Raw genomic sequence first — 10,064 nt, 5'->3', positions numbered from 1 at the left:
GTGTTATTTAGAAGGGAAATTGACAAGTTTTAAAGAGTAATTGTACAATCATTTGAGGACAGAGGAACACTGCATTATACTAATAAGGGTTTAATTACCAAAAAAAGTTTAATGTTGCTTTGGAAGGAATATTAAGTAAGTTGTCTTTGTCTCTTACTTTTTAATTTTAGTCGCTGATTTAGCCTGTTGGGTCACATTTTTTGTTAGTGCTGAAGGCTGCCATGAATCCGTAATGAGGCCCCTTTGCACATGATTTTGGCACCTGGCCAAAATCAACTTCCCAGCGGCAAGCTTTCTCTAAAGAACCTGGAGCAATTTCTTTCTTTCTTTTTTTTTTTTTTTTTTTTTTTTGATCTGGAATCATGTCTGAAAGCTGCCACAACCAGTTGTATAGGCATGTCAAAATGACTTTATACAGTCAATATGAAACAAGCATTAAATATTTTTTCTCATATTGGTGCTTTTATCATTATGAATTCCTTGCTTGTTGCCACCTAAGATACGATGGAACAAGCACAATCTTAAAGAAGATTTACTGATTTTTTGTTTTTCTCAGCAGACCAGAGTAGGTATGATCATCTTATTGAGAAGTATACAGTGCAAAAAAGGTTTTTCAAAATACTGCAGGATAAATAACAAATGAAATCTTAAAATTGTTAATCTCTGTAAGTAATACTCAGTGAACAGTAAGTAATGGAGTTTTCTAGAACTTTCGTTGTGCGCGCAATTAAGCTTAACATTTTAATAGTGTTTTTTGTCTATGTTAAAATGTAGCATTTGGGATTTTTTAAAATGTCAGCATTTGTTATATAATTTAAAAAACTTATTAACACCTTGATATTATTTCTAACAAATGTTTTAATAGAAATGCTTGGTATATAGACATGGCTGAATAGCTTTAAGTAATTGTGTTTAATTGCTGTTTTGCAATAAAAAGATAATTTTTCATGAAAGAAATTTTGAAGCTCAAAGGTACTTACATCCCATATCTGGAACTATTACTAATTTTGATATTACTATAACTGAATTTTGTTCTGTAAGCCAATTTTATACTCTAGTGTTTTAAGAGTTAAGTTCACGAATGTCAATGAAATACTATAGTAATCAAATATTAACACCTCAGATTTTTCTATAGCCATTTTCAATGGTATCTTTAGACATTAAACATGGGTACATTACAGAATAATTAAAAGCAGAAAAGTGTAATATCAGTTGCTCTATTTTTAAAAAACAAATTTTATTATCACTATCATAAATGCTATTATGCCTTGTGTGTTAATCTGTAATAATCCAAAGTGCAACTTTATTTTACTAGAAACAGTCATATTTCTCTTTAAAATATTGAGGGGAATCAGATATATTATTTTTTAAGAGTGACCTAATTAAGAGATTTCTTAATAGGCATGTTTATTCTGTATTTATCTTCCCTTTACATATAGAATATTGCTAATTTTGGTGATAGAAAAGATCATATTAATTTTAGATAAATTTTAGGATTAGAAAATGCCTCCTGATTTCCTTCAGGTCATTTTTGTAAATATACCATTTATATTTGCTTTCCTGTGGACTGAATTATGATACCGTAAATATCTTGCTATTAGTTTAACCAAGACATGGAGTGTTTTGGATTTTCATACCAGTCAACATTAAAATCCGTAGAAGTTATAAATTGTTATTAATAGAAATTTACCTAGATAAGTTCTCTTTGTATGTGAGTTTACAGCTGAATTCTCGTTTAATGTAATCTTTGTAATTTATATAAAAGAAGTTAATAAAGGTAAATGTTTCAAAACTTGGATTAAAACCCAAACATTTTCACATTTATTATCATTAAACAGGTGCAGGAAAAATAAGATAGCTTCTCTTGTTCAGCATGATTCTCAGTTAAAAGTTATTTTTTAATTCAATTTTAATTTTAGCTCTTACACACATCTTCTGTTTTTATTTTTTGATTATTTTGAATCAACTGTTGTACTTAGCATTTGAAATTGATGGATTATTTTTCTAATATTTACTAAGAAATGTTTTAACTGAAAATTATAGGGTATTTTTGGTTAATTAGAGCCCATAGCAAAGTAAATGCCATCAAATATAGAACTTTTCAAGTACACTGAAATGTTAGTTTGCGAGTTCAGAAGAAACTTAATTGTACACGATTACTGACAAATATTTTTTAGTTGAGATAGAAACAAATAAGTATTAAGGGCAATTTAGATTATCTTCCTTACTGAAATAGCTAAAAAAATTTACTTTCTTTTGCTATGGCAATGAGTTGTAATTATTTCCATAATGTAGGCTTTTTTAGCAGAATTACTAGCTAATTTTCCCTAGGATCATAAATGCAAAACACTGATTACATTTCCTTCATTGAGTTAACATTTTCAAAATACTATATGGAAACGCGATTGCTTGTAAAAAGAAAAATATTTTAATATTTTTCTTGAATTTCTTCAATTTATAAAGAATAGCTCAAACAAGTTTTTTCGTTCATCTTTTCTCCCATACTTATGTTGGAAATATTAAAATCTATGAAATTTTACAATGTGGAATCTCTTCTACTCTTCAGAAAAAGTGAAATTCATTTGTAGTTGTCAATTCAAATTATGAACTTCTGTCATTTTAAATGTGACAGGGTTTTTTGTTTGTTTATGGAACAGGCACATAAAATACTTTCTTTCCCTCCAGTTAAAAGAGACATTAAATAATTAAACATCAACTTTTATTCGGTATTGAAAAGAAAGCTTTAACATCGCAGTATTTTACCCACAATTGTTTAAATGTGAGAAATGTTTACAACAGGGTATTTTAGGTGAACGTTTATCATTTAAATGAAGTGCTTTGTTCTGAGGGGTCTAAAATTCAGCAATAAGATAAGTGCATTGCTACATTAGATTGAACATCATTGTTGAATTTTTGGCACAACTTCAGTGACCTCGGCCATAAAAAACTAGTATAGGCAGAATGATTTGGAATTTGCAGTAACAAAACTAGATAAAGAAGCACGTGAAGACACCAATCTTTGTTGTTTTGGAGAAAGTATGCACTAAAATAAAAGATGATACCTTTCATATAAACTGCTAATAATAATACTTTGTTATTTCATTAATACAATAAACCTGAAATATTAAAACAATAATTATACTTTGTCATGCATTTGTAAGGCTTTTCTCATAAAATTAACTGCCATATTTTACTCTTTTATTAGATGAACAAATGTCATATTTCCAAGCTATACCACTATAGCTTATATAACCAGATAATTTTTTAACATTACTTTGATTTATATACAATTAATATTGAATAGAATCATGTGAGCTGATTTTAAGTCTTGTTCAAATAAAAGAAGTGTTGATTTGCACTTGTTGCAATTTTTTTTTACTTTATATTGGTTTAATTTTAAAATTATCACAAAGTAAATATTACTGTTTGATATCATTCTTAAACATTCATTTTACAAGCCACCTGACCTGTTAGCTGTTTAAAGAATGATGATTTATCTTTCTATAAATTCTTCTCTCAAAGTCAAGACAAATAGATCAGTAAAGGAACCTCTTCTTTAATGCTCAAAATTTTTTCCTAAAAACCTGTAAGAATTTGTTTAGTTTTCTCTTGTTTATGTGTTCATGTGTATTTGCCAACCTGTATTTTTGCCTATATCCTGAGATATAAGTCTTCTGAGCTTGAGGTTGGAAAGTCTGATAGCATGCTCTACATTTGTTCTTATTCCATATTACTTTCTATAAACAAATTTATTGGGTTTCTTACTGAGAGTTAGTCGATATATGAATCAATGTTAATGATCACATCAAATCTGAGGACTTGCTTCATTTAAAGCACTGAATATTCAGCATAAATTAGTGCTAATTTACGTGTTTATAGAGTGATTCTAAATATTTGATTTTTTTTTAGAGGTTTACTAATTCTTTGAAAATCTGGAGAACTATCATTTGCTTAAAAAACTAATATCTACTAAAGTTATAATTGTCCCTGCTTTGCTATTATTGAAATATTGCATAATCTCTTGTTTAAAAATATCATGAGACCAAGCTATCGTGCCTTTCTTTTCATTTCTCCCACTAACATCTGAGGTCAACGTCTGTAAGGGGAAATATCTGAAAATATTTCAATAACATTTTCTTTCCTGTGATAATCAACTACTTTATCATTTGCAGAGATTTTGAAAGGAATAGCTGTTTTATTTGAATGTTTAGATAAATATGAGGAATATATGGGCTTTCTGTGGACTTCAGTTTTAAAACTAAAATAGAAAGTAAGATGGAGAGTAATAAAATTCTACATTTTATAGCAACTAATTACAACTTGCTGTTCATACATAAACAACACACTGGAAAGATAGACAGTGGGCTTTGAGAACAGCTTTCATTTACTCAATCTGTAAGAACTCTAGTAAAAATGGTGTCAAAGGGATGGTGGTGATCCATTCTGTATGGCCCATGGTGCTTTAAACTTATGCAGTCGTTTCCCATATTTAAATCCCTGAGTCTTGCCTCAGAGCTCCAAATCACCAATCTCAGATATTTTTACAAAGAGAGAGGAGTTACACACTCATTCTTGTTCACTGGAGGATCTGTGTTGGGGTTTCCTTGGCAGAAACAGGGTTCTTCTATGTATAATGATTTTTTAAAAAATCCCTGTTAAGGTAGTTCAGCTCATTCAGTTAGATAAATCAGCATTATAACCCAGCTGACTCAGCCTTAGCAAGGATCATTAGTTTTTCATTTTACCCCAAACCTGGGCATTTTCCTGAAGAATATGGACAGTTATGCATGAAAGGTCAAGTTGCTAAAAATTATAGAACATGCATGTTCTACATATGAGTTACTAAATTGTGTTTTATGTTCAAAATAGTATATATAAATACATGTTTTGTGTACAGAATATTTAAACAGTGATAGAAACAGTTGTTCTCAAATTTAACTTATGGGATTGGCTTTATTCCAATTCTACTTGAGATGTCATCCAAAATTACTTTTTAAAAGCACTGCTTTGAAAATTTCCAAGTATAGTCTTCATGAAGTGTTGCGATCTGGATATGAATTTTCTGCTAATGCAGGAGTTTGGGAAAAATACAAGTATGTGACTATTGCATGTTCTGTGGGATTCTAATCTGATCACATGCTCTTTCCTTTCCATTCCTTGGGCCCATTCAGAAATATTCTATGGAGAGGGTTTTTGTTGTTGTTGTTGTTGTTGTTGTTGTTGTTGTTTTCCTGTCAGCAGTCAATTTTAGTCTTTATTTTATTTCTTTTTAGAGACAGGATCCTACTATGCTGCCAGGACTGGAGTGTAGTGGCTATTCACAGGTGTGGTCATGGCCCACTATTGTGTTGAAGTCCTGGGCTCAAGAGATTCTCCCACCTCAACCACCAATTGTAGATCTATTCAGATAGCATGACGTTTGAAAAAGTTGATGGAGAGAGAATTCCTACTGAAGTGTGATACAGATATCTCTAAAACATCTTTGGTTGTCAGGAAATGAATCAATGATATAGAAATAAACAATGATTTGTAATCTTGGCAGATAAACAGAGAAATAATCAGTTCAGAATATTTATGGAATGATAACATTTTCCTGTTGATATATTTTTGTGCCAACAAATTTAATTTGGAAACTGGTATTTGTTACTAGAAGGCAGTAATCATTTTTAGTAATCGGTAGTTTTAAATGCTTTATTCAAGACCAAAGGCTGATTTATTGAATGAATAGGTCTTAGATAAAATGTAAGCGATTAGGCCACCTCATATCTGGAATTTGTTTTTATTTTCAATACCCAAGTCATTAAGTGTAAATGTAATAGTATTTGCATATTTTCAACTTTCAGATTAGTCATGTCTACCTTTGAAATTTGTTTTCTCCTTAGATAAGTAACTTACGAGTAATCAAATATCTTGCAATTTCCATTTTCCATCTTAAAGCCTGTGCAAGATCAAATTTGCAATTGGTAAATCACATAAAAGTCTGGATTAATAGCAAAATGAGATTATGTAGCCCAAAATGAAATTATAAATAAAGTGCATGTGTTTACTAGGATTTGTGTGGTCAGATATACAAATAGCATCACAGGTAGAGTTTTTCATTTCTCACTTGAGAAAAGTGCAATTAAAAGTAATTTCCAGATGTTCAAATGCACAGCTGCTTTCTCCTAAACTAAATTTTGCAGAAATGAGCTAAATTATAATGGGTTTAAAAGTCACTATATTTTAATGGTTTTTAAATTGAATTTGAAACATCATTACTAGGTTTACCAGATGAAGAGAGTTAATGCTTATGAGTACCTGGTACAATTTTCATTTAGGTGGCAGCAGAGCCATTAAGGTATTGGAAATTATAATAAGACCAAAACTTACATTGAGTTTGAAAAAATTGATTAGTATGTGTGTTGATATACTCATATACTCTATGAGATTTATATTATATACTCTATGACACTATGAAAATTATTCAGCTATAGCTGAAAGAAACATGCGTATATACGTTCATAAAATGGTATGTGGGGGGGGGGAGGTGTGGGTATGTATGTGTGACAGAGATTTTTACATTTTCTTTGTCTAATGATAAGGAAATATCAAGAGTAAGATGTAAGTACACTGTTTAAAATATACAAGTCTGTTACATTGTTTCTACATATCAAATTATAAGCAATGACTATGAACCTACATATGTATAATATCTACTTAAAAAAATCTATCTATTTTACTTAGAGTTACTTACATGCCCAAAAGCAATAAGCTACTGTCATAAATATTATCCCATTAAGTAAAGTCCTGATCTTGACTAAGTTTTCTTGGGCTTGAAATAGGCTTTTCTTTGCAGCCGGGAATAGCCAAGTTTTTCTCAAACTCTTATGGGAAGGCATGTAGATGGTTAAATGAAGAAGGGGAGGTAAAAAAGTGGGGGCATTCCATTGGAATACAGTATTAAAGAGCTTTTACCCTACATAAGCTCAGAAATTTATCATTAAAGAATGCACAACAGTTTTCAAAGCGCACTACTGAAAGTATTGCCACAACAGTTTTCAAAGCGCACTACTGAAAGAATTTCAAAAATTTGACCTTCTAAGTAATTAGAAAACTGACTCATTAGTTATGAGTATGATGATAGAACACTTTATCCTATCTATGACATTCTTTCAAGTGATTGACTCCTGCCCTTGAAAGCATTATCCATGGCCAGTGATTGATGACTTGTTCAGGTCCTATGCAGAGTGCTTCATATATCTCATCTCAATCCTCTAAATAACCATGAAAGTTGATGATTATCTCATGATACAGATGGAAGGCTAAAAGTGTTTAATTTTCCCCAACTTCCCGTGCTAGTAAGTGTTGATGTCTGGATCTGAACCTGTGTTAATGGTTTTTCTAGTCCATGCTATTATCTGTTGCACCACATTTTGAATAATCTTGGACTTTCAGAGTATGAAGGAAGATTAAATATAACCCTTTGATATAAATGTTCTCTCTCACTGTCTCTCCTCTCTGACAATTGGAGAACAGAGTCTAAAAATATTAAAATCAGCCATAGACAGAGAGTAGTGAGAAATACACTTTTTTTTAATACAGGTTTCCTGAAGTACTTTTAGTATTGTTCTAAATTAAGCAATAACCAATGAACAATTTTGGTCATAGGCAGTTTCTCTCCAGAAAAACAAAAAACAAAAAACAAAAACAAATAATATCCAAAAACAAAGGTTGTGTTTCTGATGTGAGGCTCTTTTGCACATCAGTGGCTTAAAAGAATGAGTAGTGGAATAGCACAATAGGGGGAAACACCTCTGAGACAGGAAATTGCACTGGCTTGTTTTGTCAACATACACATTACTATACCCACAGACATGCAAGAGTTGGAGAGGCATGGTGAGTTTTCACTGTGACCATCTGTACCATCCCGTGCAGGACTCTACTGTGGCATTCCACAGAAGCAAATCCTCAGAAGTCTTCTCAAAGTGCTTAACTGCCCTGAAACAGGTGTTTCTCACTAGAAAACAATGTCCGTTTACTTTAAAATTCAGAATTTCTCCATATCACATGCTTATGAAGAAAGAAACATGAACTCTGTTATAGTATAGTTGTTGGCAATTGTTATAAAAATTAGATTTCTAACCTCTATTGATAGCACTAAACTTGAAATGAGAATATGGGTATAAAATACTTCTTATAAACGTATTTTTAAGTTTTATGTAATGTTGGCTATTATGAGTCAAGATATGAACACTGAAAATTTGGGGCCAAAGTCACTTTTTCAACACTGGCACATTTGAGTTGTTGATTTTAGAACTGGGATCATTGAATGTTGTTTTTTCACGCCCTTATTTTATGCAACAGAAAATGGAGGCTTCAAGAGGGGAAAAAAATGGCCTTTCTGCTCATAGTCATAATATTAGCGCCTGGAGAGTTGGCTTTGATCACAGATTTTCCTTCCAGTTTTCTATTCCTTCATTTATATAAGCTCATTTACCCTCTAAATCATTTATATCTAGTTATAATTTTTTTTTAATTTTCCTAAATCTTTAGTAGAATAGAAATACAATTGAAGGAAATTTAGCTACGTTGGTAAATGTAGAAATAACTAATAAGAGGTATTGAATATAAACTTACCCATAAGTTATTGTTTCTGTAAATGCACACTATTAAAAATGTCTGGTTTGTAATTTCACTTTTGATGTATATTCTAGGGCATGCTGACATTTTAAAGAATTTTATTGAAACGTCCACTGAGCATACTTTCTGAAAAATGAAGATTGTCTTTTGGTTTTTTCTTTTTTATGAGCTTTAAAAAGTTTCAAGTAAAAGTTTCTGAGATGCATGATTCTTAAGCATACATCTAGATGAATGTTTTACATATGCATACACATGTAGTTATACGCATTCATACGTCTTCTCCCAGATATCAGAATATAAAACTTTCAGCACTCCATAGTACTCTCTCACCCCCATCTGACACCTCTCACCATATATGTTAGGTTTACCAGTCTTTGATTTCATAGAAATAGATTTGCACAGTATGTATTTATTTTTGTTTGGCTTATGTTACTCAATATTTTGCCCATGTGATTTTCCCATATTTCATATATTGGTTGTTTGTTCTTTTTTGCTTTGCAGTATCCATTTGTGTGATTGTGGCACAATTTTAATCTATTCTACTGGGTTAGTACACTTTTTGGTTGTTTTCAGTTGTCTGTTTATATAATTTTTTAAATGCAGAACCGGTACCAAAAATATAGTAGTCAGTTGTTTTCTTTAATAGATTAAATATAAAAATAGAATCACTGGCTGGGCGTGGTGGCTCACGCCTGTAATCCCAGCACTTTGGGAGGCCGAGGCAGGCGGATCACGAGGTCAGGAGATCAAGACCATCCTGGCTAACACGGTGAAACCACATCTCTACTAAAAATACAAAAAATTAGCCGGGTGTGGTGGCGGCGCCTGTAGTCCCAGCTACTCGGGAGGCTGAGGCAGGAGAATGGCGGGAACCCGGGGGTGGAGCTTGCAGTGAGCCAAGATCGCGCCACTGTACTCCAGTCTGGGCGACAGAGAGAGACTCCGTTCAAAAAAAGAGAGAAAAAAATAGAATCACTTTAATTAAAGTACTACAGGCAGTTGTTGCTTTTCATGGTCCCATGCTAACTGAAATGCATTTGTATTTGAACTCGGAAAAGTGACAACTCAATACTTCTGAGTTATCTATGAAAAATCCTGGAAAAAACAAATACTATGTATTATCCTAAGTAGATGCCGAAGAAACAGTCCTGCAGTATTTAAACTTTATCATCGCCCATTTGCTCTTGTTATTTATTACAATATATACAACTATAATTATAAGTTGGCCCAAATATCCATGTTGTTAAAAACTCAGTTGTCACTATATTTTCTATAACTCCTTCTGGGTGGCAAAGATTTTCTGGTTTAAAGCAAAATAATTAAGCCATTGTATTTTACATAGGATAGTTTGGGATGATTCTTTTTTTTTTTTTTTTTTTTTTTTTTTTTTTGTACGATATGAGCAAAATGGGACCCAATATCTTTGACAATAGGGATAAATATTT

This window comes from Piliocolobus tephrosceles, chromosome 19 (genome assembly GCF_002776525.5).
Source record: "Piliocolobus tephrosceles isolate RC106 chromosome 19, ASM277652v3, whole genome shotgun sequence".
Classification (NCBI taxonomy): Eukaryota; Metazoa; Chordata; class Mammalia; order Primates; family Cercopithecidae; genus Piliocolobus; species Piliocolobus tephrosceles.
This window is presented reverse-complemented; position numbering follows the sequence as displayed.